The sequence below is a fragment of the Lithobates pipiens genome, unplaced genomic scaffold (assembly GCF_037356315.1).
Source record: "Lithobates pipiens isolate NorthernLeopardFrog02 unplaced genomic scaffold, aLitPip1_a1.2 Scaffold_3, whole genome shotgun sequence".
Taxonomy (NCBI): Eukaryota; Metazoa; Chordata; class Amphibia; order Anura; family Ranidae; genus Lithobates; species Lithobates pipiens.
The window spans coordinates 236,304,848-236,331,734 of NW_027507790.1; the positions used below are offsets into that span (position 1 = coordinate 236,304,848).

General features: G+C 43.7%; 1 protein-coding gene and 1 pseudogene across 1 annotated transcript in view; both read left to right on the plus strand.

The window, feature by feature from the left end:
* CCBE1 (collagen and calcium binding EGF domains 1) overlaps nt 1–26,887 on the plus strand; it is a 550,252-nt gene that overhangs the window by 232,065 nt on the left and 291,300 nt on the right. The gene's annotated exons all lie outside the window — the stretch shown is intronic.
* LOC143940026 (large ribosomal subunit protein eL34 pseudogene) lies at nt 21,317–21,720 on the plus strand (annotated as a pseudogene).

Below are 26,887 nucleotides of genomic sequence, written 5' to 3' on the forward strand. Positions count from 1 at the left end.
CTTGATTGTGCTGACTTAACATTCTTATGGAAATACTTTCCCTAATTGTCTCAGACGGATGTTAATTCATTCATGTGCTTGTATTCATCCTGGCCAGTAAGCAGTAATGTGCACTAGCTTGGAATGCGCATTGTGCAATGGTCATAAAGCAAGCTGATGATTAACACAAGTGGATTTGTGGACAAAAATCATAATGAGCTTTAAATGGATAACAGACAGTGAGATAGTGCAAGCTATTGGACTTAGGAGGGGGGGGGGCTTATCATAAACAGAACAGGGGCTGGAGATACAATCCATCTGAACTCTGCTACCAATAATTGGAGCTTAAGGTATATATTGTAAAGCACTGCGTAAACTGTTGGCGCTATATAAATCCTGTATAATAATAATAATACATAAACCCCAGCAATGAATTCCTCCTATTTTCTCCCTTTTGGTCTGTTAAATATACCACTGAAAGTGTTTTGTTATAGCTGTTAAATAAGTATTAAAAATACCTGTTATTCCTGCCAGAAATGCTGTGCTGTTTTGTGTCCTGTAAACTCTGCAGTGTTATCTCCAACTATGTTATCAGGAAATGTGAATGGATGTAGCCACCCTGCGCTAAGCAGGGGTGATTATTTAAAGTTGGCCTTGCTTGGTGGTAGTCAACCCAAACTGATGCTCATTTGGTTTTCCCCTGTTTCTCTCTGTTACCAGTAGGGGTCACTGGTACTTCCGGAAATAGAGTGTGATGTCACAGTAATGCCTCATACACGCAATCATACTTTCCGACAACAAAACTGTGGATTTTTGTTCGAAGGGTGTTGGCTCCAACTTGTCTTGCATACACATGGCCACACAAATGTTGGTCAACAATTATGAACGTAGTGACGTACAAGACGTACGCTAGTTTTACAAGACCGAGCGCTTCCAGCTCATTCTTGATTCCGAGCATGCATGTTTGTACTTTGGACTTTTCTCCGATGGACTTGTGTACACACGATAAGAAAATCCGACAACACACATTTGTTGGCAGAAAATTTGAGAGCATGCTAGCCAACATTTGTTAGCGGAAAGTCTGACAACAAATGTCCGATGGAGCATACACACAGTCTTACCGCCAACAATCTCACATCCAACATTTCCCGTCAGAAAATCCGATCGTGTGTACCCGGCATAATAGTACATTGAATATTTGTTTCTACTGGCCAACCTGTATGAGGTTTATTACCACTGGTGCCTGCTGTGAGAGATCATAAATATTTGGAGTGGACATTGTGAGCTCTCTCTCTCACCCGGGCTGCCACCTGGGGAGGATGTGTGATGTGCAGCTGTGTGACTAGAATTACCTAGCACTAAGGGGAACCAAAGTGATCACCCCAAACAGAAGTTGCATGAGGAGAACCAGGCACGGCATTAAGTTTCTAGAATAATTGACTCTATTAAAAATGTACAAATATCAAAAATGGCAGGTCATGATGGTCAACACCTCCAAGCACCAACTATTAAAATAATTAAAAAGAGTGGATAATGTTGTCACACACAGGCAACAGAAACAGGGCCCCACACACTCACAATCATGCCAACTGCAGATCAGAAAACTCCCAGTGTCAGGTTAAAAGACTAGCCAGGTGTCAGGGGTCCCATCAATAACATGCCCAACATAAGGCCAAGAAATTATGGGGACTATCTGAATCCACAACCTTCCCTGGAGTATATCTAATGTCCTTGAAATGTGTGACAATGCTGTGTGACTAGGCCTGGGCCTAGGAGGCCATAATAGCCAACACCTCCAAGCACCAACAATTAAAATGAGTGGAAAATGTTGTCACACACAGGCAACAGAAACAGGACCCCACACACTCACAATCATGCCAATTGCAGATCAGAAAACTCTCAGTGTCAGGTTAAAGGACAAGGCAGGGGTCCCATCAATAACATGCCCAACATAAGAAATGATTGGAACTATCTGACTCCACAACCTGCCCTGGAGTATATCTAATGTCCTTGAAATGTGTGACTGTGCTAGGCCTGGGCCTAGGAGGCTTTTGCATGTGCATGGTGCAAATACCCAGAAGCAGAAACCTACAGGTTCGGTGTTGTACTGCTACTAGAGGCCCAGGGGAGTATTCCAGAGGACAGAAGTTTGGAAGGAGAACCTGACATACCAGAGGTCACAACTACCGCTGGGAGATCCTAAATAGAAGGAGAACCTCGGAAAGCATCAAGAGGATCAGCATGGCTGCTTCTAGATAAAAAAAATGCTTGAACCTATCATCTACTAGGACCCCTGGGTCCTTTTCCATCCTAGGTTCTTCCCTTAGTGTATAGATTGCATTTATTATTATTTATTTACATTAAATCTCATTTGCCATGTAGTTGCCCACCCCATTAATTTGTTCATATCTTCTTGCAAGGTTTCCACATCCTGCGGAGAAGTTATTGCCCTGCTTAGCTTAGTATCGTCTGCAAATACGGAGATTGAACTGTTTACCCCATCCTCCAGGTCATTTATGAACAAATTATACAGGATTGGTCCCAACACAGAACCCTGCGTGTCTTCCGGATATCGCAGCTCTGGCCCTGTAAGTGGCCAGAGCCACGATATCGTCACTCACGCAAGATTTCTTTCCGGCAGGGTTCGGGGTCTGCCGGACTTTCAGCCGAGAATCCCCTGTGCGCATGCACCGCTGCAGTCAGCGGCGCATTGCGAGGGGAATATCTCCTAAACCATACAGGTTTAGATTTTTTTTTTACCTACAGGTAAGCCTTATGATTGGCTTACCTGTAGGTAAAAGTTATAAAAAAGACTATACAACCGCTTTAAATCCTACCTCTCTTTAATAAAAGAGGGTGTGAAAAGGAGAAAGACAACAAGGAAAGGAGGAAGAGAGGGGAAAAAAAGGGGGGGAAATGTCCCAGTGTTATAATTAAGGATGAACACTGTTCATTTACAATTCCTTATATGTGCAAAAGAAAGACGTGTTATAATTAGGGATGAACACTGTTCATCTACCATTCCTCATATGTGCAGTGAGAATTCACTATAATCCATTCATACCAAACTCTTCCCCTCCCTCTTTCATCTCCTCCCTGCCACCAACTGCCCCTTCACTCTCCCTCCCCTCTCATATCTCTTCCATTAACTGGTTGGAAAGAAACCTTTCCCATGTAAATAAATTAACCATTAACTATTAACTAATGACAGGTGCAACTAAGGGGAAAATCTACTGCCATATATACTTTAATCAATATAAGGGGATCACTAGTAACCCTAGTCAGCCGATATTTCTCTTGAGTGATACATCCAACATGCCCATATATCTTTAAACATATCCTTTTGATCCTTAACTGTAAATTCCCATCGTTCTACCTCCATTATTGCATTAAACTCCTTCTTCCATTCCATCAAGGTGGGGCCTCTCTCGCGCTTGCATAGCCTTGGTATTAATGATTTTGCCGCATCCAACAAATACAGTGTAATGCTTTTTTTATAGAACTTTTTAGAACACGGCATCCCATGAAACAGGAAATGTAAAATAGTAACTTCTATGGGTCTAATTGTCAGTTCTTTAGTCCATGGTGAGATTGAATGCCAAAATGGTTCAATCTTGGGGCATGTCCATTATATATGTATGTAAGTGCCCCTCTGTCCATGACCTTAAGAAATCTTATGAAAGTGTCTATTCACTTAAGCTGGCCACACATGAATCAATATTCTGCAGGGAGCTACGAAATTTTGATCCATGTATGGGCACTGTGGTTGTCCAAAAATTGATATGTCGATTGACTTCTTTACAACCGTCGTTTCAGATTTTCTCTGCTCGATCTGTGCTGCAGGCTACAGACTGCCACGCTCTCTGTGTATTCTGACAGAGGGGATTTCTCCTTCTCCTTGAATGTGCGGATAAGAGAATTGGGTTAGTTCTTTCATTCAAGGCACTGGTTGAACAAAAGAAACTGACTAATGTATGGGCTTCTGGGTAGGTGCAGCATGATGTGGAGTCCAAGTGCAGTAACAGGAATATATTGTAAAAGAAGTCCAGCAATACACAACAGACCTGGCAGGGAGGCAGCCCGACTGGGAACTCTCACAAGTTTTAACAGTGATAGGAAAGTATACTGAAGACTCAAAGATGTCAACAGTGTCTGCCTTGAGGAGCAGAATGTGGCATGACTGGTCTGTACCCAAAGGAGAATCTTTCCAGAGGTGTGTAGTGTTCTGAGGACTTTCCCTACTACTTTGGAACCTTTCTTTGACTCTGTGCATGGTCCCTGTCAGGTGGGTGACCTGTCCTTACTTGAGCCAGTTGCAAAATGTGTGCCAAACACGGGAGTCAGGGTCTTAAATAGACTCTGCCTGACCCAAGATGGCCACCAAAGACACATGAAGTGCCAGCAACCAATTAGATAGATGGCTCCTTGTGACTTAATTAACCATAGAGGAACTTGGTTCCCCTCAAATTCATCCCCCATCAGCATTGCCACTGCAGAATCTTAACCTAGGGCTTTTCTGCATCATCTGTGCAGACAGGGTCACTAATAAAAAAGCCCAGACTGTAAAAAAGCCCATACTATCATCTATACTTACCTGGCACCCTATGTATTTAAATTCCACAGGTTCATTGCTCCTTGGCCACTGCAGTTTTCCAAGGCATCCTCATGTATAGAATTCCTGCTTCCTCCATGGCATGTTGTGGTTCCTCACACGGGCTTGGATGTTTTTACAGGATATAAAATCTGTTGGAAGGAAATATAAAGTGTGGCAGGGGAAGCAGGTATTCGACCCATCCAACAAAGAGGCGGTGTTTCAAAATATGGGGCACCATAGAGATAAGTATAGATGTACTAGATCGGGGGTCTCCAAACTTTCTAAACAAAGGGCCAGTTTATTGTCCTTCAGACTTTAGGAGGGCCAGATTGTGGCCAGCGGGAGTGGACATTTTTATGGCATCAGTGGGAGTAAGCATCCCTGTATGAAGTGATAGGGGGAGGACTGATGCCCCATTGATGGTAGCAATGGAAGTACTGCCCCTTTGTTGGTGTCCGTGGGAGAAATGGTGCTCCACTGTTTGTCTGTCAGCAGAATAGTGCCTCGTATCATTAAGTGAAATAGTGCCTAATGGTCGGATTAAGGCAAGCAAAGGGCTGCATCTGGCCCCCTAGCCATCGTTTTGGGACCACTGTACTAGATGAACCTGTGGTAACAGGATCACTTTAACCAACACAGTTGCTTTAAAGGAAGCCTTTACTTAGAAAAACCTGGAGGTTGCCATTGTCAACCTCAAAATTCTATTTCCTGGCTTTCTGTTTTGCATACTTCTTCCAGGTTAGTGACTCAGAAGGTAATTAAGCTGGTAAAGCCAGGTAAGTAGCTTAGTTGCACATCCAGTAGGACTTTTTCTGTAATGTGGAATACCTTTTACTACTCATCCAAGCAGCTTCTTTAACTTCCTCAACCTAGAATCACATTGATTGTGATTAACTATAGGAGCTATACCATGAACAAGTAAATGTGGAACTTCACAGACATCAGGCAAGTAGAATTTCCAGGAGAGATCAGCAATGGCAGTCTACACGTTTCACTTAGTACAGGTTTCCTTTAATTCCCCATTATGCTGACATTTCCCATGTATATTGTGGTTTTATTGTACAAGCTTTCCCACAAGTCTGTGTTACTGTTCTTTGGAATTGTTCTTTGTAGTGTTGTATTTTTTCTCTTTATCGCTGTAAAAAACTGTTTCCTTTTTTGAACATGTTTTGAACCTTTTTTTGTTGAAATCTGAGATTGGAGGGGAATTGTTACGGTAATTGATTTTATTTCTGTACTGTTTCCCAAACTTTTCATAAAAATATAATAGACGAATGGCTCCTTGTGGACCTTTTTAAGGTGCTTCCAGTTGGGAGGAGGCCCTTGACCAGAACACATGCCGAAGGCATTATGTCTCCCAAATGTTCTTTGACTTGACCAAAGAGTAACTGGAGGACAGTACAAATGGAAAAGTTAGAAAATGGAGAGTTGTATGATAAGGTTTTGTTTTTTGTTCTCTGTAGTCTACTCAAGCAGATATATGCAAACTCTCTTTCCAAACTATGCTAATTTACTGCTCTCATCATCTCTGTCCCATTACTAGCCTAACAAACTTAGCCTACCTAACAGTGGCACCTGCACTCTCTTTACCTGCAGCCATCAGTGCATGATCAGGGTGGGAGCACATAACTGCTTATAAGGGTGGGAAAGGTGTTCAGGCAAAGCCACTGATAGGCTAGGTCTCCCTATCCATCAGCTTTAAAATAGGTGTAGTACTACCCCCATGGGGTAGCTGGTAACAATTGGATCTTCCCTCACAGTACAGAGGCCACCAGTCACTCAATCACCAGGCCCATGCACTTTGGCTCCAATGAATCAGTCTAGGGGATGTCTTTCTGTAATGTATTACTTGAGAAACTTTAACAAGAGAGGTTGATAGGGCATGGGATACTACAAAACGCTTAGCACTTAGTGATTAAAGGACAATCTTCTCCCTTGTGGGTAATTGCAAGTGTTGGACAGTCTAATGCCTTACAGCTGGGGATCACAAGGCAAGGCTCTGTGGCATTTGGTTACCTTGCTGGTACCCAGTGCAATCTCCAGAACACTGCACAGTCACAGAGATCAGGTAACAGCCCCTCCAACTCCTGAGAAGGAACTCCACTCTCCAGTGCTACAGGCTATTTATCAACATTCCAGTCCCTTTCTGGACACTTCTCTCCAGGGATTGGCTGAAATCTGATAAATATTCAGGTGTATTAATTTGAATCTCTTGCTTTGAGCTCTGGGAGCTTCTTTCAGAGGAAAGGGGAAGTAATCAAACTGAAGTAATCAAACTCCCAGCCTGTGGAACCCTTTGGAGACCAGGACAAACGATTATTGCTCCCTTGATAGCAGAAGGAGCCAAAACGAAATGTACATAGTAGGGATGAGCCGAACACCCCCCTGTTCGGTTCGCACCAGAATCTGCGAACAGACCTAAACTTCGTGTGAACTTTAGAACCCTATTAAAGTCTATGGGACTCGAACGTTCACAAACTAAAGTGCTCATTTTAAAGGGTAATATGCAAGTTACTGTCCTAAAAAGTGTTTGGGGACCCGGGTCCTGCCCCAGGGGACATGGATCAATGCAAAAAAAAGTTTTAAAAACGGCCGTTTTTTCAGGAGCAGTGATTTTAATAATGATTAAAGTGAAACAATAAAAGTGTAATATTCCTTTAAATTTCGTAGCTGGGGGGTGTGTATAGTATGGGAGTAAAGGTATTCTCGCGCCAACCTATGTGCCCTACAAAAGAAAATTGTGGTTGCAGCAAAACACCGGCAGGGGTACTAACCCTCCCCAAAGTAAGTGATAATGAATAAAAGTGGTGTTGCGCTCCGGCTAAATAAATGTGATAAACTAAAATAAACTAGCTAGTACCTTGGTAGCAGCAGGAAGGTAAGAGATAAATGTTAAACTACGTGTTTAAATAAACTCAGACAATGTGCGTAACCTCTTGGGTGCAATACATCAAATAGTGCATTTAACAAAAAACAAACTTAAGTCGGGTGATATACAAAATCCTCCATATAGAATCCAAAATATCAGTGAAACAATGTGCAATACACATAAATTAGTAAATTATATAGTGTAAAGAACAAAAATAAAAATGAAATACCTCTATTAATAGAAATGATGCTAAAAATAACGAATGAGATGAAATTTATAAATGCTACAAGTGCAACTTTAAGAGGTGCAATAAACAGTGATGATTAATCAAAAAATGCACATAGTGCTAGTAATAATATTTGAACTCCAAGCACAGTGAAGATGTGCTCTAAAACAAGGCTCCAATGTAGCTATTAAAATAAAGTTCACTATAATCATGCAAAAAAATGTCCATTCAGTGGTAAGCAAAACGATATCCTGCGTGCCCGGAAAAAAACGGGGGGTGAGTTCCACCAGTGCTCCTGTGCGTATTGTGTCCTCACACTAGGTGCAGTAATTACCTTACCTTACTGCTGTAAGGTAAACAGCACTCCCAAAACAACACTTGTTATCCGCTGGTGTGGGTTCAATAAGTAGCACAACTCTGGACACTCATTCCACCGTAGGCACGATGTATCCTTACTTCTCACTCCAGCAGTGTGTATAGTATGCCTGTGAAGGGGCGCATGTTTCTGGTACTTAGAACTGTCCCTGCACAAAGTGTCATTTGTGCAGGAAAAAAAGTATTTTAAAATCACTAAATTGTCGGTTCCCCGTAATACAGAGAACACTCAATGAGTGTTCTCTGTATTAGCCGACAATTCATTCATTCATTGATAAAAAAAAAATAAGCGTGGGGGTTCCCCTAAATTCAATTACCAGGCCCTTCAGGTCTGACATGGATATTAAGGGGAACCCCGTGTCAAATTAAAAAAATAATTGACGTGGGGGGTCCCCCTAAATATCCATACCAGACTCTTCAGGTCTGATATGGATATTAAAGGGAACCCCGCATCAAATTAAAAAAAAATTGACGTGGGGGTCCCCCTAAAAATCCATACCAGACCCTTTATCCGAGCACACAACCTGGCAGGTCGCAGGAAAAGAGGGGGGGATGAGAGTGCGGCCCCCCTCCCTCCTGAACCGTACCAGGCCACATACCCTCAACATTGGGAGGATGCTTTGGGGGTCTGTGACCCCTCAAAGCACCTTGTGGGGGGGCCTCATCCTCACAACCCTGGCCGGTGGTTGTGAGGGTCTGCGGGTGGGGGGCTTATCAGAATTAACAAGGGGACCCCCAGATCCCGCCCCCCCCTGTTTGAAATGGTAAGGGGGTACAAAAGTACCCCTACCATTTCACAAAGAAAGTGTAAAAATGGTTAAATAAGACAAACACACTTTTGAAAAATTCCTTTATTAAAAATTAAAAAAAGATTCCAGCGGTGCTAATCCACTCTTGCTATCCAGCGACGGATCTCCGGGGTCCAGCGATGGATGATCATATCCAGCGACGGGGGATCTCTCAGTCCAGCGCTGTTCATACATCCGTTTTCTGTCTCCACTGCGGAGATCCCAGCGCTGACGTTCCTTATATTAGGAGGGCGGGGCCACCCGTCACCTGACCCCGCCCCTCTGACGCTGATGTAACGCAGGTTTCTGTTACATTAGAGGGGGCGGGGTCACCCATACGTCACTGGGGAACCCCTGGCTCCCTTCACCAGCGTCAGAGGGGGCGGGGTCAGGTGACGGGTGGCCCCGCCCTCCTAATATAAGAAACGTCAGCGCTGGGATCTCCGCAGTGTCTCCGCACTGGAGACAGAAGACGGATGTATGGACAGCGCTGGACTGAGAGATCCCCCGTCGCTGGATATGATCATCCATCGCTGGACCCCGGAGATTCGTCGCTGGATAGCAAGAGTGGATTAGCACCGCTGGAATCTTTTTTTTAATTTTTTTTTATTTTTAATAAAGGAATTTTTCAAAAGTGTGTTTGTCTTATTTAACCATTTTTACACTTTCTTTGTGAAATGGTAGGGGTACTTTTGTACCCCCTTACCATTTCAAACGGGGGGGGCAGGATCTGGGGGTCCCCTTGTTAAAGGGGGCTTCCAGATTCTGATAAGCCCCCCACCCGCAGACCCTCACAACCACCGGCCAGGGTTGTGAGAATGAGGCCCTTGTCCTCATCAACATGGGGACAAGGTGCTTTGAGGGGTCACAGACCCCCAAAGCATCCTCCCAATGTTGAGGGTATGTGGCCTGGTACGGTTCAGGAGGGAGGGGGGCCGCTCTCTTGTCCCCCCCTCTTTTCCTGTGGCCTGCCAGGTTGCGTGCTCGGATAAAGGGTCTGGATTTTTAGGGGGACCCCCACGTCAATTTTTTTTAAAAATTTGATGCGGGGTTCCCCTTAATATCCATATCAGACCTGAAGGGTCTGGTATGGATATTTAGGGGGACCCCCACGTCAATTTTTTTTTTATTTGACACGGGGTTCCCCTTAATATCCATGTCAGACCTGAAGGGCCTGGTAATTGAATTTAGGGGAACCCCCACGCTTTTTTTTTATCAATGAATGAATGAATTGTCGGCTAATACAGAGAACACTCATTGAGTGTTCTCTGTATTACGGGGAGCCGACAATTTAGCCGCAAGTGATTTTAAAAGACTTTTTTTCCTGCACAAATGACACTTTGTGCAGGGACAGTTCTAAGCACCAGAAACATGCGCCCCTTCACAGGCATACTATAGATACCCCCCAGCTACGAAATTTAAAGGAATATTACACTTTTATTATTTCACGTTAATTATTATTAAAATCACTGCTCCTGAAAAAACTGCAGTTTTTAAAACTTTTTTTTGCATTGATCCATGTCCCCTGGGGCAGGACCCGGGTCCCCAAACACTTTTTAGGACAGTAACTTGCATATTACCCTTTAAAATGAGCACTTTAGATTTCTCCCATAGACTTGTATAGGGTGTTCCGGCTTTTCGAATTTGCTGCGAACAGCCCAAATTGTTCACTGTTCGCTGAACAGGCGAACAGGCAATGTTCGAGTAGAACATGAGTTCGACTCGAACTCGAAGCTCATCCCTAGTACCTAGCATCCTAGACTAGGAGAGTTTTACATAGGCCAGTGATCTCCCTGTCCATTATCTTTATTACTGGCCACATGACACCTGTAGCTGTATTCCGGAGCTGTGTAGATGTATTCTGGAGCCAGAGGCTGAAGGGAGGGTTAATTACACATTTTTTCCCAATAACCTCTATATTATTGTCTTTATTTAAAATGCTACTATAATGTGGTTAAATAATAAGTTCTTCATGGTCCACGTGATTAGGAGTTCATAGGTCATGTGTCTTTTGCTTGCATGCTTTGGCTTGACTCTTTGGAAATGTGGTGGAAACATGAAAGGAAGACTTGGTTTGTTGCTATGGATAAGAACAGTTTATCCGGCAGACTTTTTTGTTAATCACAAGGTCCACCGTGTCCTACAAAGCAACAGGTGCACATTAATCATATATACACGCAATTCTTTCACCACAGGGAACTTCTGACTAAACAATACCTCAGTTGTAGACTGGTGATGAGACCGGCAGTCAGACAGACTGCAGAAACCATCAAAACTGTCCAACATACTCTTCCATATGAGACATCATCACTCAGATTTACAACATGCCGGCTACCTGCTGAATTGTGTGATCTGAGCAGATGTTTACATTTCCTGCATATTCCTGCAAAGTACGCCATAGCCGCCTCTTGTGTTTTGCAGTCTTATGTCTATTTATAAGGGTAATCGCAGGCCGAGACAATGAAAGCCAACCTTATAAATCACAGTGAATGCGTTGGCATTTAAAGAACAAGCCGTAAGGAAAACAAATTAACATATTTGCTTTGAAGCTGTAACGCGCGAATGCCAAAGTGCTGCGAACTTCAGAGACTTCCTACAGGACAGACCCCGAAGAGGGATCATAAGGGGAAAGGAAAAGGTCATAATATTTTTTTCTCTGCTTGTTTTACTACTTTTAGGCTAGTCTCCTTTCTCACTCTGAATCATATGTTTGAAATGAATCATCTGGATTTACTTGGTGTATTCTTGTTTTTATTCTTAGCACTTCTTAAAGCTTAAAGCAGAACTCCTTTACAATTAAATAGCCCAATAAAAGTTTAAATAAAGCTGTTTTGGTTGCAATACTTATATTCAATCTGATGCTGTTCCCCACAGAAACTGCTCATTGCCACTAGATGGAGCTCCTGTTCATGGTTTAATGACAGCCGGCATCATCCAGCCCACTTCCTGTGAATGAAGGGTGTCATGAACACAACCCACTGGAGAAAAAGTCAGCACACGGATAGGTCAACAAAATATGGTCTTCCTTTAGTTAATCACATGAATACAGCTGTAAAACAGGGCCAAAACGTGTTGGCAGTTTTACGGCTGAATTCATGTGATTTAATAAAGGAAGATTGTATTTCTTTGACCTTCCTGAGTACTGACATTTTCTCCAGTGCGCTGTGTCTTATATAGGCATCGGTAGCCTCTGAGCACTGGGTAAAGAGCTATGGAGTGAGAAGGTGGTAATGCTTTTACACCTGTTGTCAAAAAAACACATCCCAATTGCATGAATTCGACTCAGGCTCAATTGCCAGAGAGAAATAATTGCTGTTCTGCTGAAAAAAAAATTATAAACTTGCAATAGCACTGTAATTTACTGTACATATTACTAGGCGGTGGCGGCTCTTGGTATATTATATGTGGGGGGGGGGGGTTGGGGCAACAATGCACCCACAGCTACCCCCCAGTTGGTAGGGTCACCCCCCCCCCCCGATTGGTCACACCGCACTTACCCCATCTAGGTCCTCCTGGCGAAGGGCAGCAGCTTCCCCAGCGTATAGTTGTTACTGCCTATAGAGTCTATCTTCTAGTTTACATCAACCTCTTAACTCTAATGAGAACCCCCAGCCTTGGTAGCTCTTAGCGGAGGTGGGTGCACCCTTTGTGTGGACCACAAATACACAAGGGCATACAGGAGTCTGAGATTTATGGGGCCCATTTACACAACATGTTGGTGGGATGGATGCTGTCACTACATCTGTTCACTTCAGGTGAGACACATTCCTTATGCTGTCCTAATCATTTCCTCTAATTGAATGGGAGGGCCGAAAAATGTTCTCAGACAAGGGCTCTTTGCTGACAGTGTCCGTCACTGACTCTCAATATGTCTGTTTGAGGCTCGTTGATTTTATATTCCTCCTGCAAAGACCAAACCCATTCTACTGCAGTGAAGGCCAAACCAGTGTATCATTTTCTTACCTTAGATTCTCTGGAGAGATTAGTGAATCTTTCCATTCCCCCAAGAATGTAAGGATAGTGGTGCAGTACCTTAAAGTGGAACTGAACAGGTGTTTTCTGTTTGGACAAGGAGGAGAGGAGAGATGGATACCCACACAGTCTACTGCATTTTTGGCTATGTTTTGGGGACATCTATGGGTTGCGGTTGATTGCTTTTTAGGCGTGTGCTTTAAGGCTGGATTCACCCTTTTTGTGGTGCATTGCAGTGTGTTAACACATGCTTTGCATTTCATGTCAATGTGCCTTGCGTTAAGGCAGCCTATTCATTATGAATGGACAGCCAAAACAACACAACTTTTAAAAAGAGAATATGATTTATTTATAGAGGGGTGCACTACTACACTTTCTACTAAACAATGCATTGGAGTGCCATTTACCATAAATAGCACCACACCGAAACACAGAACACATAGAGCAGGTGTATTGCCATGCATTGTGGAAATGTGTGTTTTGGTGAGTATTGTTGCAACACACAAGCCTGAATGAACCTTTATTATTGTCAAGGTCTTGTGGCCAAATTAACTGTTTAGATCAGCAGTGGTCAAATTAGCAAATATAGGGGGCATCATTTATGGCCCCCGAACCTGTCCAGAGGGCCTCACTATAGCTAGTTTTTGTAAATATGCTATTATTAGTATATTACTCTGCAAGTAACCTAGGAATAAATAATTTGTTTGTGTAAACTGTTATGCTGCGTACACACAGTCGGACTTTCCGATGGGAAACACAAATTAGCACAAAGGTTTGTATTTGTTAAAGTTCTGAATGATGTTTTGCTTGCACTAAAGAACACAATGTGACCCAGAACATCCAACATGCAGATTATTGTGGGGGTCGTCATGCCTGCAGCAGTTTTTCTTTTTAAAAAAGGTTCTTTAATCTAGACTTTCCTAAAATTTGAAGATAGCCTGCCTAAGTAACACAAATTAAACAATCTTGGATACAGCGTCTAAACCGTTGGTGAATTTTACTTATACAACAAGTCCCAGTAGCAGGGAATGCTGAGGCTTTTATGTCTCATCAAATCACAAACACTACTGCAAGGGGCATAGAGAGAAAGCGTGCCACTGGCACTCAGTGTGCAGCCCCCTGTGATTTTCAGCTGATTCAGATCCGTCTGTGAATATTTCCTCAACTTTTGGTTTAGGAGATATTCAGTATATGAGCTGCTGCCGACATCATCGACGCATGTGCACTGAAGAAATAGCCGCTGATGACATCTCTTCAGTAGCTGTGCCGTTACCGGTGGCGTGCGTGACATCATCATGGCTCCGGTCAATCACAGCACCATAGCCGCGAACCCGGTAGTAACTCCGGTGGAAGAAGTCTGCGCTGTACTCGGAGGTCTAGTGCTGATCCAGGGCATCGTTCTAAAGCAGGGTTGCCCAACCGCTGTGGCTCGCCATGTCTTGCTCTGAGATGGCGAGCCGGCAAGCCCAGATCACGGGTTCCCGACCCGGCATCTCAGGGCATTAGTGCGGAGAACGGAGACACTGCTAGAGGAAGCAGAGGCGATGCTTCCTGCATAGCACCGGCTCCTTCACAGGCGGAGTGATACAAAATGTACTTTGCCTGTGACAGCATTGGCTCTGCTCTCTACTGCAGCTGCATGCTTCTGTCACAATTATGCTCGGGGATGGCTGGTCGGGACACAGGAACACACCATCTGGGACAGCAGCCACCAGTATCAGTACCAGCCATAAGTATCAGTACCAGTACCAGACATCAGTACCAGTACCAACCAACAGTACCAGTACCAACCAACAGTACCAGTACCAGCCAGCAGTACTAGTACCAACAGTACCAGTACAAACCAGCAGTACCAGTACCAGCCAGAAGTTCCCGCCAGCAGTACCAGTACCCACTATCCATACCAGTCATCAGTACCAGCCAGCAGTATAAACCAGCAGTACCAGTACCAGCCAGCAGTACCAGCCTGCGGTACCAGTACCAGCCACCAGTACCAGTACCCGCCAGCAGTACTAGCCAGCAGTACCAGTCAGCAGTACCAGCCAGCAGTACCAGTACCAGCCAACAGTACCCACCAGCAGTACCATCCAGCAGTACCAGCACCTGTCACAGTACCCCCGGTTGTACCAGCCAGCAGTACCAGCAAGCTGCAGGAATCCTGAGGAAGAAGTGAAGATTGAGGTCAGTTGAGGAGCAGGTAAACCGCTGTGCATCAGTGTGAAAGCAGCCTTAGACCCCTTTCACATGATCGGTCCGATCGGGTCTGCCTGTCTGTTTTTCAGGTGGACTCAAACGGACTCTCCATTCACCTCTATAGAGTGGCAGATGTAAACGGACAGGTGTCTGTTTACACCCGCCTACCTGCAATCCGATCTCCTTAAAAAAAACAGAAGGGGATCTGTCCCCTTCTGTCTGAGTGGATCAGAGGGCCCTTAGGGTAGAACAGGTTGCATCCGTGTTTGCTCTACATATGCAGAGTGGACACAGACCTGCCATTCTCCATTTACGCTCATTGTGGTCCGCGACGAGTTACCAAGTCGATAAAGTGGCTCTCGTATGCGATGCAAACCAGCTCATTATGCCTTTGTCTTTCAGGGTTTGTTTTTTTTCCAAGGTTTTCAACCTCTTTAAATGATAGAGGTATATCCAAGACATATAAGAATAATACATTTAGAACCTTGCAGACTTTACTGGTACCAGAGAAGGACGGTGAGACAAAAATGAGTAAAAAATTTATTTATTCCAAAAATAGTTTAAAAAGCATTCAAAAAGCCATGAAATTTGTAAAAAGCTGCAACAATATTTCTTTGCTATATATTGAAACAAATGTTGTTGCACTCATAGGTCATCCATAATTTTATATATATAATATTATATTAATATCATATTGTTTGGGTACAACGTCACATGACCGCGCAGTTGTCAGTTAAAGCAAGGCAGTGCCGTATCGAAAAAAAAGGGCCTGGTCAGAAAGGGCGTAAATCCTTTTGGGGCTAAAGTGGTTAACAGGTATACCCAGCTCCCTTGTGCTCAACAATGTCTCCTTTTCTTCAATATGTGGTCTGTAGCTGGCACACAGGGACCCTAGTGGGCTACATGTTAACAAGAAGCTCCTGAACTAAGTACATTTCTGGTAAAATCAGATGTTTGTTCTCACTGTATATAGTCACAGGGAAGATACATAGACTACTCGTGTGAATTGGAAATTCTGTCTGACAGATCTTGGATAATGTTTCTCTGGAGGTCAGACAGCTGCCTTCTGTAACTTAATTACTTGTTGTTTAAAGCTATGCCATAGGCAAAACATACTTAGAAGATAATTGATTAAAGTCAACTGAAATAGCTAAATTGATCATATAGTAAGGTTGGTGACAGGGCCAGACCGAAGGTAAAAAAGCAATCCTGGCACACTAAGGACAACAACCCTAACCCAACTTTGCCAATTTTAGAGGAGCAATAATGAGTAATAGTGGTACCGTGTCTCCTGGACCCCAATTGGAAACATGAGGATGTAAAATTATATCACCACTCTGCTTAAAGTAGATGTAAACCCTCAGTGAATTACATTTACTTTATTAAAGCACTGTGTATTATAAGAAACTGCCTATTTTGTTTTAATTAGTTAGTTTTCACTTTTTTCATCCTTTGTTACATTTCAGTGCTTCTGATCCCTGCTTCCCTTTGCAGCCACTTACTATCTACATGCGCTATAGGTCTGGATGGCATTTCTCAGGGTGCATTTCCACCAGTTGACCACGCCTGGTGTGTTGAAATGGCCACTAGGTGTGTTAATCTGAAGCCCAGGGTGACAGCACAACACAATTGTGAAACATAATTGGGAGATGGGGTCAGAGCATTGTCATCCTATAACAGGGGTGCCTGAACAAGGACCTCTAGAGTCAAATTACCAGCAGTGTTAATTTTGGCAGCAAATTTTGATTTCGTTTTCTCCTTAAGACTAGGTCCGATGGTCTTCCAGGCGGACTTTCGGCGGAGTTCCGACGGACTTTCCGAACGAATGGACTTGGCCACACATGAACGGACTAAGTCCAGTCGAAAGTCTGTTTGTTGTGAACGTGATGACATAAACGGGACTAAAGAAGGAAGTTCAATAGCCAGTAGCCAATAGCTGCCCTTGCGTCGTATTTGGTCCGTCAGACCAGCACACAGACAAACGGTTTTCCAGATTTTAGTCCATCGGAATTGAGTCCATCAGATAGATTTGAAACATGTTCTATTTCTAAGTCCGTTGGACTTTTTTATTGAAAAATGATCGGACTATCCCACACGTGATCGGATTGTCTGATGGACTAATCCCTTCGGACCTAGTCTGCCGGAAAGTCCTGTCGTGTGTACGCGTCATTAGTCTTAGCACTAAAATGGCATTTTAGCTTTAGTCTCATTTTAGTCTTCTGCAGTTGTTTTAGTTTTAGTCGTATTTAGTCGACTAACTCTCCAGTACATTTTAGTTGAATAAAATGTATCTAATGGGTGTAATTCAATTGTAATCCATTAGTTAACAATTCTCTACAATTTGCAAACTCATTATATACTGCTGGAATGAAAAATCTAATATGTTATTTATTATTACATTGAGGTATGAACATGCACTACAGACCAGTGTTAATTTTGAATTCAAATTTCAATTTAGTTTTAGTCTTAGCCCCTGTACACACGGTCAGAGATTTCCACAACCAAATCCGTCGGATTTTGTCCATCAGATCTTGTCCGAAACTTGCATACACACGGTCGGACTAAGTTGTCAAAAAATCTGATCATTCAGAACGTGATGACGTAATTTCGTTACTATGGGACTACGTTCAGACTAGTAGCCAATAGCTTTGATGTATGAATTTGATCTGAGCATGCGTGGCACTTGGTCCGATCAAAATTCTCTACACATGATCGGAGTATGTCCGATCGAACCAGTTGGTCGGGAAATATTTCCAACATGTTGGAAAATTGGGTCCGACGAATATTCCGACAGAATCAGTCCGATGCATACCACACACAGTCGGATTATCCGACAACACGGTCCGATAGGACACATTCCGACGGATTCCCTGACCGTGTGTACAAGGGCTTAGTCTTTTGACTAAAATGGCATTTTAGCTTTAGTCATATTTTATTCAGTTGTTTTAGTTTTAGTCATATTTTAGTTGACTAAAATAATATTCATTTAGTCGAATAAAATACTTTAGTTGTTTTAGTTGACGAAATTAACACTGATTACCAGTTAGTATTTTAATGAAAGCTACAGTTTTAAAAATGATTAAAATTGATTTAATATTATATTAACATGTTAAAGATAGGAGATTTTAGTGATTTGGTTTACACATACTTTAACCAATACTATTGAAGCTCAATTCCAACCATTCCTAAAGGTGCAGGGCAAATAAAAGGGGGGGAGGTGTGTTGTGAGTGAGCGTTGTCGTCCAAGACAGGTGTCTTACTCGAAGGATCACCAGATGAAAAAAAAAAAGCCTGAAAATAAAATCATTGCAGCTATCACATCTAAGAACTATTAAGTTGTAATTTATTTACATTTGCAATGAAGACATCCATTTTGGTGACAAATGCCAAAGGCAGTTGCTGAGGTCGGTTGCTGAACCGGCGGATGGGATTGTTCCCTTACTTTGTAGACTATTTTTATTACTTCCTATTGTGTCTGCACAAACGCTACTAACATAATAAACAATGAATTATCAGATTAAAATTGGTACTTACTTTATTTTTAACAGTTGATATATTTTGATCATGGTATGTCTATGGGTGGTTACCAAGTTGTCCAGACACACTTTCAGTCCTCCCACTGACTTGGTTGGGTTTTCATGGAGGATTGCTGACACAAGAGAGCTGTGCCTCATTGATAGTAAAGCCTTGTTTGTTTGTTTTTAAAATAACAAACATTTTATACTTACCTGCTCTGTGCAGTGGTTTTGCTCCTCTTCTCGGACCCCATGCTGGTGCACCTGACTTCTCCCTCCTGCTGAGTGCCCTCAGAGCAACTAGCTTGCTCTGGGGGCACCCAAGCAGGTGCGAATGGACACAGAGAGCTACGTCTCTGTCCTGCCCCCTCCATCTCCTGATTGGCACACTGGCTGTGGTTGACAGGGGCGGGAGACAAAAAGCTGCCAAAAGCCAATCAGGAGTGCGAGTCCCTGGAGAGGCAACACTCTCATGGACATCACTGTATTGAGAGGGGGCTCAGGTAAATATTGGGGAGGATGCTGCACACGGAAACATTTTTACCTTCATGCATAGAAAGCATTAAGGTAAAAAAAACCTTGTGCCTTAACAACCACTTTAAATATGCATGTTCCGACGTACCTGTTTATAGATAGATTATTTTGTTGTCAAATCATCTCTTGATGTCTGGTCTCCTTTCTGATGTCTGTAAGTTAGCTGTGGGGTTGATTTACTAAAACTGGACAGTGTAAATTCTGGTGCAGCTCTGCATAGAAACAATTCAGCTTCTTCTCCATCTTGTTCAATTAAGCTTTGACAAAAGAACCTGGAAGCTGGTTGGCCTCTAGTCAGACCTGCACCATATTTTGCATTCCAGTTTTGGTAAGTCAACACCCTAAATTCCATATAATGATTGTTTTATACCAAGAAAGACTTCTCTATCAAAGTGTTTAGACAGAAGCACTTCAGTTTCCTAACTTTTCCATCCATTTCTTGGAAGAGAACAGTACGATATAACTTTTATTGCTTATTATTTGTTTCAAGAGAACAAATATACCGTACTTAGTTCTAATTGTCCGATGGGTCAGCCAAGGATTACATTATTTAGAACAAGAAGGGAAAGAAGGACATGGGATCTCAGATTTTGGCTGTAAGCTTTGATACCTAATGGGTATTTTTACAATCAAGCCAGTGAAAATTGTACCAAGTGCCAATGTGAATTCCTCCACAGAAATGGAAAATGGTTGTATGGGTTGAGAGCTTTTGATTGTTTTGGTGCTTGATCCCTTTTTGTCCTAGCCTAGACTTATTTCAGTAAATTTATACTCTATTTGGTCTCATGCACACTGAGTGTTTTCCCACCCCGTTTGAATGCCTTTCTCCTGACAGAAGAAAAGCTGCTTTAAATGAGAATAAACTCCCATGTATGATCTTTACCTATAGGTAAGCCTATAATATGGCTTACCTGTACATACTGTACATATCTCCTAAATGTGCACCGTCTAGGACAACCTTTCTCAACCTTTTCAACACAGAAGAATCTGTGAAATAGTTCTCCAGTCTTGGGGAACCCCTGCTAAAAATTAGAAGGCTACAACTCATAATACATTAGTGTGATGGTCATTGGGAAGAATGGTCCTTACACTTGTGGTCATTGGGAAGAATTACCTCCTTACAGATAGCTAAAATGATCAGTGGTATCAGTGGGAACTTATCCGAGAGGCAGAAATGGCCCAATGCTGAAGGAACCACTAGCAACCTCTGGAGGAACCCTGGTTGAGAATCAATGGTCTAGGAGATATTTACCTAAGGTGCAGCCGGTGGCGTCACCGGTGCATGCGCTCTAAAGGAACGGTATACCATTGTTGTGCCTTCAGAACCGTGCCCTTAAAGAGCACCTCTTACGCGTATGTGTGGGAATAATATCATCGCCAGCTCAGCCAATCAGATAGCTGAAGCCTGCAAACCCAAAAAGAAGACTGGGCGAAGATGGAAGTACCTTCAGCAGTGACAGCCTGCTGCTGGAGGGCTAAGTTTTCAGGAAAATCTGTCACAATGTGCTAGTATGCAATGCATACTAGCACAATATGAGTTAAACTGCCCGAGTCTCGATTTTGTTTTTTGGATGCGGTTTACTACCGCTTTAAAAACACTCCTAAAACTACATATTACAAACACCTTTAGATGCATTTAAATTCATCAAATGTTTGGGTATTTATTATTCCATTGCTACTTCAAGGAGTGAATGCACTGTCCTTTTAGATTTCAAAAGTGCCAAATTGCATATAGTAAAGCCACATCAAATAATGATACCATGCCCTAAAAGGTACCAATAGTGTAAACTCAGTGCATACAATAAAAATAAAACAAAGTTAGTTATACCTTTTTAAATGATATTTAAAAGTGCCAAAAAACACTTAAGCGATATAAACATATGTAATGTGATATAACAATTCACCCTCAACACAAAATAAAAATGAGCATAAAAAAATATATATTTGTATAGATGGACAAATGTACATATGGACAACTCAAATGTGGAAAATCAAACAAATAAAGGCATGTGTTATTCAGCAATAGACATGATGATTATAATACTAAATATATGAGAAAATTGTGCATAATGTCCATAAAAGATGGATAAATATCCTGGTAAAAAATCCAAAATCAAGATAGAAAGTCCCAAAGGATAAGAAGACACTTCAAAGGGTAAGACAAAGAACACTCAGTGCAGAATAAAAGACGTCAGAGAATCACACCACCTACATGTAAGATAAACTCCTTACCAGAGGCTCTTCCGGTGACATCGGTACCAGATATAAGAAATGGCTCAATGCCTGACCTACTGTCGTAGGCTGTCCTACAATACAGCCTCAAACCGGCTGCCCCGAACACCAGGAAACAGAATTGTTTATTTGTACACCAAGAAGGTTGGCAAAGCCCCTAAATCAGCATGCGGTATCTGCCCAGGAAGACTCCGTGGTATCCGAGAAGTCAGACCTAAAGTGCTTATGAGGCTTTCAAAAACAAAAAAAGCATGTCAGCAGAGCTTATGGTGGATCCATGTGTGCTAAATGTGTTCATCACAGAATCAAGCGGGCATTCCTCATTGAAGAACAGAAGATTGTGGTGAAAGTATTGAAGGCCCAAGCACAGAGCCAGAAGGCAAAGTAACATGACCCATATTGTTCACTTCAGAATACATACTTCTATTGTGAAAAAAAAAAACTTCTTACCAGAGACATTGATCCCACAAAGAGATCATGAAGCACCATGCTGTCCCACAGCACCAAATGTTCAGACTACACCACTCCTCCTAGGTAAGATCAATAAGATGTTACCAAGCGTGTAATAACAGGTAAACACCACCGAATTGCTGCCAGCGTGCATGATGACGTCACATGTTCAGCCCTTACCAACGCGTTTCACTGTAAACAGCAGCTTCCGGGTATAGAAGCACTATTTACTAAGTTTACCTTACATGTGGGTGGTGTGATTCCCTGGCACCCTTCATTCCTGCTGTACTGAGTATTCTTGTCTTACACTTTGAAGTGTGTCTTGTTATTCTTTGAGACTTTCTGTCTTGATTTTGGATTGTTTTTTACCAGGATATTTATCCATTTGTATGGACATTATGCACAATTTCTTGTTATATTTTGTTTTATTATCTTTGTGCCTATTGCTGAATAGCACGTCTTTGTTTTTCCATATTTGAGCATTTGAGTTGTCTATATTATTATTATACAGGATTTTTATAGCGCTAACAGTTTTCGCAACACTTTACAACATGAGGGCATATGTACATTTGTCCATCTGTACAAATACACTACATTGTCAAAAGTATTGGGACCAGGGGCGGACTGACCATTCGGCCACTCGGGCACTGCCAGGGGGCCCCATCAGGTTTGCCAGCCTCAGTAAAACCAGGGACAGTATGTAAAAATCTGTGTTTTTTTTTTACATCTGTCTCCTTTTGATCTAAAAATCCTGAGATTATAGCTGCCCCACCTCTCCAGTAGCTTCTCAGCCAATAGAATCATGTCTGTGTATACTGTGTGTACATGTATGTGTATACTGTGTGGCCCCATAATCTCTGATTACTGATCTATAACAGCTTCAACTCTTCTGGGAAGACTGCCCATAAGCAGAGGCGGCTCTTTAATTAGGCAAATTAGGCGATTGCCTTAGGCCTCGCCCACAGGAAGGGCCTCGCCATCGAGCGATTGCCTAATTTGTCTCTGAGGTGTTGTGCTGCACTGTCTGCTGCTGTGTGGAGTGTCTCTCAAACGGCGGGGTGAGCGAGCGGCGGGCGCGCTGCACACAGCTGCAGACAGAGTGAGCTCCGCGGCGGTGGATGAGGGGGGTGATAAGAGTATGTCCGACTGTCTAATATGCATGGCTTAGGCTGCCTGTGTGTCCAATAGCAGCAGCGCTGTCCTCCGAGTCCTAGCCCTTCCTTCCCCTAACGGCGGCCCCATTGCATGCCGGGAATTGTAGTTCTCCCACAGAGCACAGGCACATAGACTTTAACATGGCCGTCTGGTGCCTGTGCTCTGCAGAGACTACAACTCCCAGATTGCACTGCAGGGCAGAGCTAGAACATCATGTGTTGCTTCTCCAACTGAGTCCTGCTGCCTTTACAAATTTGTCACCAAGGCGAGGAGCAGGATCATCAGGTACAGTTTATATATAGGTTTTTCATATATATATATATATATATATATATATATATATATATATATATATATATATATATATATATATATATATATATATGAAAAACCTAACAACAATGCACCCCCACCAAATCTAAGAGTCCAAAGGCCATATTAACTCTGCATTGACAAGACAGTTTTATTTTCACACATTCTAAAAATAACTTTTCATCTGCTTTACTGAGGATGCTTTACAGTGGCTGTGTTTGATGGCATGGTGGCTGCAATTGATGGCACAGTGGCTGGGTTTAATGGCACAGTGGCTGCAATTATTGAGCACAGTGGCTGCGTTTGATGGCACAGTGGCTGCATTTGATGGGCACGGTGGCTGTGTTTGATGGCACAGTGGCTGCGTTTGATGGCACAGTGGCTGAGTTTGATGGGCACAGTGGCTGCGTTTGCTGGCACAGTGGCTGCATTTGATGGCGCAGTGACTGCATTTGATGGGCACAGTGGCTGAGTTTGATGGCACGGTGGCTGCAATTGATGGCACAGTGGCTGCATTTGATGGGCACAGTGGCTGAGTTTGATGACACGGTGGCTGCATTTGATGGGCACGGTGGCTGTGTTTGATGGCACAGTGGCTGCAATTGATGGGCACAGTGGCTGCGTTTGATGGCACAGTGGCGGCGTTTGATGGCACAGTGGCTGCGTTTGATGGCGCAATGACTGCATTTGATGGGTACAGTGGCTGAGTTTGATGGCACGGTGGCTGCAATTGATGGGCACAGTGGCTGAGTTTGATGGCACGGTGGCTGCAATTGATGGGCACAGTGGCTGAGTTTGATGGCACGGTGGCTGCAATTGATGGGCACGGTGGCTGCAATTGATGGGCACAGTGGCTGCATTTGATGGGCACGGTGGCTGTGTTTGATGGCACAGTGGCTGCGTTTGATGGCACAGTGGCTGCATTTGATGGCACAGTGGCTGCGTTTGATGGGCACAGTGGCTACGTTTGATGGCGCAGTGACTGCATTTGATGGGCACAGTGGCTGAGTTTGATGGCACGGTGGCTGCAATTGATGGCGCAGTGGCTGCATTTGATGGGCACGGTGGCTGCATTTGATGGGCACAGTGGCTGAGTTTGATGGCACAGTGGCTGCAATTGATGGGCACAGTGGCTGTGTTTGATGGCACGGTGGCTGCTTTTGTTGGCACGGTGGCTGCGTTTGATGTCGCAGTGGCTGCGTTTGATGGGCACAGTGGCTGCGTTTGATGGGCACAGTGGCTGCGTTTGATGGCACAGTGGCTGTGTTTGATGGCACGGTGGCTGCTTTTGTTGGCACGGTGGCTGCGTTTGATGTCGCAGTGGCTGCGTTTGATGGGCACAGTGGCTGCGTTTGATGGCACAGTGGATGCGTTTGATGGCACAGTGGCTGTGTTTGATGGCGCAGTGGCTGCATTTGATGGGCACAGTGGCTGAGTTTGATGGCATGGTGGTTGCAATTGATGGTGCAGTGGCTGCATTTGATGGGCACAGTGGCTGAGTTTGATGGCACAGTGGCTGCAATTGATGGGCACAGTGGCTGTGTTTGATGGCACGGTGGCTGCGTTTGATGAGCACAGTGGCTACGTTTGATGGCGCAGTGACTGCATTTGATGGGCACAGTGGCTGAGTTTGATGGCACGGTGGCTGCAATTGATGGCGCAGTGGCTGCATTTGATGGGCACGGTGGCTGCATTTGATGGGCACAGTGGCTGAGTTTGATGGCACAGTGGCTGCAATTGATGGGCACAGTGGCTGTGTTTGATGGCACGGTGGCTGCTTTTGTTGGCACGGTGGCTGCGTTTGATGTCGCAGTGGCTGCGTTTGATGGGCACAGTGGCTGCGTTTGATGGGCACAGTGGCTGCGTTTGATGGCACAGTGGCTGTGTTTGATGGCACGGTGGCTGCTTTTGTTGGCACGGTGGCTGCGTTTGATGTCGCAGTGGCTGCGTTTGATGGGCACAGTGGCTGCGTTTGATGGCACAGTGGATGCGTTTGATGGCGCAGTGGCTGCATTTGATGGGCACAGTGGCTGCAATTGATGGGCACAGTGGCTGCGTTTGAGGGCACAGTCGCTGCGTTTGAGGGCACAGTGGCTGCGTTTAAGGGCACAGTGGCTGCGTTTGATGGCACAGTGGTTGCGTTTGATGGCACAGTGGCTGCGTTTGATGGCGCAGTGGCTGCATTTGATGGGCACAGTGGCTGAGTTTGATGGGCACAGTGGCTGCAATTGATGGGCACAGTGGCTGCGTTTTGGCACAGTGGCTGCGTTTGAGGGCACAGTGGCTGCGTTTGATGACACAGTGGCTGTGTTTGATGACACAGTGGCTGCGATTACTGGCACGGTGGCTGCTTTTGATGGCACAGTGGCTCCTGTATCATTGTCCGCCCACAGTCTCTGACCATTTCCTGTATCATTATCTGCGCACAGTATCTGACCATCTCCTGCATCTTTGTGGCATGATTGTCTGTCAGCACCCTGTCAGTGGCTCCAACTTTTCATACCGTGTTAGCCAGGTAAGAGTTTGCTTGTTATTACCATAATAAAACCGTCTCCTGTATCATTGTCTCTGCAAGTCTCTGACCGTCTCCTGTATCCTTGTCCACACACAGTCTCTGACCGTCTCCTGTATCCTTGTCCACACACAGTCTCTGACCGTCTCCTGTATCATTGTCCACACACAGTCTCTGACCGTCTCCTGTATCATTGTCCACACACAGTCTCTGGCCATCTCCTTATTCATTGTCCACACACAGTCTCTGACCATCTCCTGATTCATTGTCCACACACAGTCTCTGACCATCTCCTGTATAATTTTCCGCAGTCTATGACCATCTCCTGCATGATTGTCTGTCAGCACCCTGTCAGTGGCTCCAACGTTTGATACCATGTTAGCCAGGTAAGAGTTTGCTTGTCATTACCATAATAAAACCATCTCCTGTATCATTGTCCACAGTCTCTGACCCTTGCCTGTATCATTGTCTGCACAGTCTCTGACCGTCTCCTGTATAATTGTCTGCATAGACTCTGACCATCTCCTGTATCATTGTCCACACACAGTCTCTGACCATCTCCTGTATCATTGTCCACACACAGTCTCTGACCATCTCCTGTATTATTGCCCGTACACAGTCTCTGACCATCTCTTGTATCATGGATGTGAGGTCGGTGACTGTCCTTTAGCTGGATTGGACTGTCTCTTAGCTGGGCTGTCTCTTATCTGGGACTGTCCCTTAGCTGGATTGGATGGGTCGGACTATGTCTATCAGCTGGGTTGGACTATGACTATATCCCTCAGCTGGGACTGCTCCTTAGCTGGATTGGACTTGTTGCATTAAACAGGTTATGTTTTAGAATATGTTGTAAAATTACTTTTTTTTTTGTTTTATACTTTGTTGACAAATTAATTTCACATTTATGAGACAGCACAAAGGATAATGAGTAGGCAGCTGCACAATTTGATCTATATCTGTGTGCGTGTAACATATATACCCACCCACCCTATGTTTAATGATATTTGATTAAAGAATAATTGGCTAGAGAAATTTATAGAAACGGTGAATTCATAGTTCATAGGAATTAAGTTAATATATGCATTCATACAGTTAATTTTTATCATTTTTATAATATTTTTCCCATTATGGGCGTGAGTGGGGCCTCATGTCTAAGTTTTGCCTAAGGCCTCAGAAAGTCT